This window comes from Vombatus ursinus, unplaced genomic scaffold (assembly GCF_900497805.2).
Source record: "Vombatus ursinus unplaced genomic scaffold, bare-nosed wombat genome assembly UNPS02000582.1, whole genome shotgun sequence".
NCBI lineage: Eukaryota > Metazoa > Chordata > Mammalia > Diprotodontia > Vombatidae > Vombatus > Vombatus ursinus.
The window spans coordinates 17,488,715-17,494,714 of record NW_020940360.1 but is presented as its reverse complement, the minus strand read 5'-3'; positions in this window follow the sequence as shown (position 1 = coordinate 17,494,714).

Below are 6,000 nucleotides of genomic sequence, written 5' to 3'. Positions count from 1 at the left end.
AAAGAAAGAAAGAAAGAAAGAAAGAAAGAAAGAAAGAAAGAAAGAAAAAGAAATGAAGGAAGAACAAAAGAAAGAAGGAAGGAAAGAGAAAGAAAAGAGAGAAAGAGAAAAGGCAGAAAGAAAGGGAGGAAGAGAAGGAAGGAAAAGGACAGAAGAGAAGGAAGGGAGGGAGGGAGGAAGGAAGAAAAAAGGAAGGAAGGAAGGAAGGAAAGAAGGGAGGAAGGGAGAGAAGGTGGAAGGAAGGAAAGAAGGAAGAAATGGAAGGAATGGTTATCTGTTTGAGTGTTGCCAATTAAAGCACACATTTGTTGAGATTTTCTCCTTCCAAGTAATATAGACTCAGCATGAACCAGCCAGGATTGCCTTACATTCTAAGATTGCTCCTTCCTCTCCTCAATTCCTAAACCAACCAGATCGAGCCTTTATTTTAACAGTGTTGTTTTCTGAAAGTGGTAGCAAGTGACACACTAATAACACAAAATAAATAAGAAAGACAACATGATGTGATAGAGAATTGTCTTGGAACCCAGGAAGACACAGCTCTAAGTCCCACCATTGGTACATCCTGGCTGTGTGACTCTGGCCAAGTCATATAAATTCTCAATGCTTTCCAGAAAATGGGCCAGTCTACACTGGTAGTGGAAAATTCCCATAGAAAATTCCATAATGGGTAAACTGATAAGGGAGTGTGGGGAAACAAAAATTATAATTGGGTGCTATGAAGACTGACTGCATATATTTTCATATTTATTGTCTCCCCCATTAAATTGTGAGCTCCTTCAGGGTAGGACTTTCTTTTGCTTCTTTTTTTTATATATATATCTCTAGTGTTTAGCACAGTGCGTGGCACATAGTAAATGCTTACTCGCTGTTTTTTGACTGACTGGACCTTACTTTTCCTATTTAAAAAAAAAATTCTATATTCCTTGAGCCAGCATGGAAAAATGGATTGCTGATGACTTACCTCTTCCCCAATAATTTATGTAATCTGGGTATACACTACAGAATCATCTACTTCGCTCTTTCCTTTCTTGTCAGTTTTGAGCTCCATGGTGGTTTGTTTAATAAACCTTTGTATAGTGTCCTCATTGAGGTCTATTGTTATGTCATTACCAGATCTGTTGAATATAGTAAATTGTAGTAAATAGTAAAATGGAATAAAATAGTAGATCATTTCCAGACATTATCTGGTTTGTGTAACCTAATTTATAAGGCAGTGTTATGTAGTGTAGTAGATAGAGAATTAGCCTATCAGGAAGAATTTGGCACATACTTATTACAGGAGGAAAAACAAACAAACAAATAAAGGTATAGAATGTACTGACTGCCTTTGACAGCAGTGTTGCATGATGGGTAAGAGAGCTATCATCTGTTCAAGTCCAACCTCTGATTCAAGCATTATATTGGGCTCTAATAATAATTCTGAATTCTGTCATCATAGTGTTCATTCTATCACCCAGATGAATTGCACTTTAAGATTATAGTGTGGATTGAACTTGAATCTACTCATATTTAGAGGAGAGAAAGAGGGAGGGAAAGGGGGGACAGAGAAGAAGAAGAAAAGAGAGAGGGAGAGGGGTGAAGGAGGGATAGGAAGAGAGAGGAAGGGAAGGGGGAGGGAGAGGGAGAAGCAGAGAGAGGGAAGGGATGTGGAGAAGGAGAGAGACAGACAGACAGAGACAGAGAGAGATAGAGACAGAGAGAAATGGAGGAGGGGAAGATGGACTGGGAGATGGAGGAAGGGATAGGGAAGGAGAGGGAGAGAGAATAATTTCAAAATTGTGAAGAAATTGTGGGTACCAAAAAGGAACATAAGCACTCAAAGGATCATGGGTCAGACAGTTTATCACTCACAGGGATGCAATCATGCTGTTCCCTAACTCTGCAGCTCCACAAGACAAATGGGAGTGACTCAGGCTTACAGTGGGCTGTACCCTAATCAGAATTTAGAGAAGTGTCAATCAGGTGGTTGGGACTCCAAACCCACCCCACTATTAACCACAAAAAACCTGTGGCTAATAAAGTTTGCTGCTCTTGTGTACATGGATTAGATGAAATTTGCTAAGATGATATACCTTGCATTCCTTGCCTAAATACATATACCTGACCAAGACAGTCATTAAGTACATAGGGAACATAGACAGGTCAATCATTTATGAAATGTTGAGTCATTTATCAGCTAGGGCCTGAGAATAGGTAAGTAAAAAAAAATCCTTATTCAATAGAAGATGTGGCAGCTGACTATATGATCCTGGGCAAGTCACAACCTCTCCATGGCACAGACAGCTCTCTATGGCTATATTTGTGGGAGAACAGCATTTGATTTACATTAATAGAGGATATCTCATCCCTATGTTCACTACACCAATGAAACCACGGATTGAGGGGAAGGAAAAAGAGTATTTATGAGAGTACTTAATCAAGTATTAAGAGCACAATTTAGATAATACCTCCTTTCAAAATAAGGAAATATAATCCTCAAAAATTCTAAGGCTATTTCTTAAAAGGACTTTTTAGTTTAATTCATTTCTAAGTCCAGCATTACATTGTTAAGTGAACATATCCATATGATTGCATATGAATGTATTTATAAAGTAGAACTTTTCAATTGCAGATTTTAAACCATACTTTGTAAATATTACCAGGTGTCAATTATTGCTTCAACAATTGTACTAAAACACATTATTCCTATTCTCATTATACAAAAGATAGGTTAAGTATGTCAAGCTGGGTTCTGACTGCTGTGCCTTCTGATTTCCGTATTTATTAAGGAGTGTGAAAAAAATGGATGGATCAATCCATGTTTCCTATTGTTCTTACTATTTAACATTTAAGTGAGGTAGAGACACAGAGAAATAAAATAACCTTCTCAAAGGCATGTCAGGGAAAGAACTGTAAATGAAACTCGGAGTTCTTTTCTCCTGGGCCACTAAATTATGCTTTAGATCCAGCTTACTTTCAGGATATGCCTGATGTTATAATTTCTACTAAGGAAAGATTTTTGAAATTATTTTGTGCATCTCTCTCTCTCTCTCTCTCTCTCTCTCTCTCTCTCTCTCTTTCTCTCTTTTCCCTCTACACATGAATAGATTCAAATCTGAATCAGCATTATAATCTCAAGGTGCAATTTATCTGGGTAATAGTGTGAGTACTATGATGCCAGCATTGAGAATTATTATTATTACAGACCTGTACAGTGTTTGAATGTGTATCTGATGTATCAGCTTTGACATGAGTTCTGAGGACACATATCAAGGTGCCCTTACTGCTACATAATACACCTCCCCCCCCACACACACCCAAAGCAACAAGTTCTATAGGAGATCTTTAGAAGTCAGGCAAACAGGGCGAGGTTTCTAGTTAGCCTGATTTCTCTGGCATTCACTTGACCTCCGTTTATCAAGCAGTTAGCAGGGACAGGGAATTATTTAGGGAGGACCATAGCTGAGGGAGGTGCGAAAATGAAGGTCCATTGATTCAGCAATTAGTATTTAGTAAAAGTCTCTTATGTGACAGACACTGTGCTAGAAACAGGATTCAAATAAAATGAGTGAAGCAATCCCAAGGAACTTACATTCTCCTGGTGGAGACAGCAAGGACACATTTGTGTATATAACATAAATATAAAGAGAATAAATAGAAATACAAATGTATAAATACAAATAATAACAAAGTCATTAAATACAAGCTAATTAGAGGAAAACCATGAAACCCAAGGATGGCCAGGAGAATGTCTTACAAGATCTGTCCTTATTTACAACTAGGTTCTTATATCTGTGACTTTGCTTAATAGCTTCAAGATTTAATCCAATAGGAGAGTCCAACAAAAATTGGAACAAATGAGCTTTTATAAAGTGTTTTTAAAACCTTAAAGCATCACACATTAGGTAATATTATTATTCCTTTAATTCTTTCATTCATTCAAATAGCATTTATTATATTAAGTACCTTCCACCCTCAGAGTCAAAAAGACCTGAGTATAAGCCTTCCTCCCAACTCAAATTCCTCTCCTCATGCTCAACAAACACACAGAGATTTGTGTTTCTGGGCTAGTCACTTAATGTCTTAATACCTCCAAGCAACACTCTACAAAGATTCATAACCTGGGATCCATGGCCTTTTGTTTTTTAAAACTGTTTTTATAACTGTATATTAATACAAAAGAGTTCCATGACAGAAAAAAAGTAAAGAACCCCTATTCTAAGAATATGTTGCAGTATGGCAGCTCATATGCATTGAGTTTTCTACAAGGAATTCCCTACACCTGTGAAATCACAGAACCAGATTCACCACCCTCTTAGCCTCAAAGACTTGTAAAGCACTATGCTAAGTGCTAAGAATATAAAGACCAAGAAAAGAAAAAGAAAAAGAAAACCAAGAAAGATGGTCCAAGCCCTTAGCAATTACTACTGAAGGAGATTTAATGGTTTAAGGGGAAAAAAATGTTTTAGGAGGTATCTTTTTTTGGGATAGCTTCTATTTTTAATGAATCACAGTACTTTGAAATATTAAACCAATGATAGATGTTATTTCCGGGGGATGCTCCTTTAAATGTTAAGCTGGCTCTAGATATCTTTAATTCAATCCAAAGCAAATATTTTTTAAAATTATTTGCTAGTCCCTGGGCTACGCTCAGGAGTCACAAAGACCAAAAGAAAAACAAAGCCAAGACAGTCCCTGCCCTCAAGGAGCTTATGTTCTTCTGTGAGGATACATTTACAGGTTAGTAAATTAGCAACCAATTAGTAATACAAATAAGTAAATCAGGGATATACTGGAGCCAGATTCATCTAGTTCAAGAGCAACTTGTTAACTTTTCAGTGTGAGCATTTACACCTTGAAAATCAGCAAGCCCTACAAATCAGAGTCTTATATATGTTTTTGCTGATTGTCTTGATTTAAGAAAGTCTTCACAATGTAGATTAAACTTTAAAGTGTGTTTTTTTTCCTTTTTTTTTTCCTCCCACGGAGGCAGTTGTTGAATGTGTACCATCACACCACAGTCTAAGACACTTAATGAATGGGGATCTAGAAAGGCTTCCAATTCTTCCACATAGGTTAGACTCAAGCAACATTTTCAAAATTTCATTGAAGGCCCAGTCTCTTCCTCACCCCTCTCCAGTCCCCAGGATGCTTGGTTTTCAAGTTCAGGGTTTAATGTTGGGGGCTAGACCCTAATCTAAAGGGGTCAGTTTCTTTTTCTTTACCTTACTATATATCTACCTGAGAGTATAACCCCAGGGAAATCTCTAAAATAGAGTGTAAGTATGGCTTTTGTTTAGATTTCTCCAAATTTTGGGAACAAGTTTCTCTTACACAAAGGTACTCTATTCAATGTAGATATAACATGGATATCAGGAATGGGACAGCTTTTATTTTAGCTACCAAAGTATATACCAAAGTATATATCACAAAGGATTTATAAGCATGTATGAAAAGATGTAGGCCACATAAAACACTCAAATAGCCCATTACATACGTTAGATTAACCCATAAGGTAAAGGCACTTTGTGGAAAGGCTGAACAAATATTTTCCATTCATATGAGACCTGCACCTTCCAATCAACTAATAGTAAGATGGTGCTATGGAAGGTTGTCAAAGCCTAGATCACCTCCTTTGAATTCCTATGGCTTCAGTCTTACAACCACAGGGTAATCTTCCTACTTCCAGTTATATGCTGTCTAGGAAATCTTCCTCTAGCCTTTAGTGATTGTCTCTGAAACTTGAGTTCTTGCAGCTAGGAGCTCTCAAATGTATCACTTACTTCCAGAGTGACCTTGGGGAAGTCATTTACCTTCTTTAGACCTCAGTTTCTATTTTGTTTGGACTAGATGACCTCCTAAGTCCTTTGCAAAACCAAATTTATGGTCAAAATTTTAAGTTTTGTGTGATTAAAAAAAAAGCTGGGGGAAAGTGAGCCTTTTCACTGTCTTTCAAATTATGCCTAGATCATGATCATCAGTAATCACGTATTAACACTTATTATATTCCAAGCACTA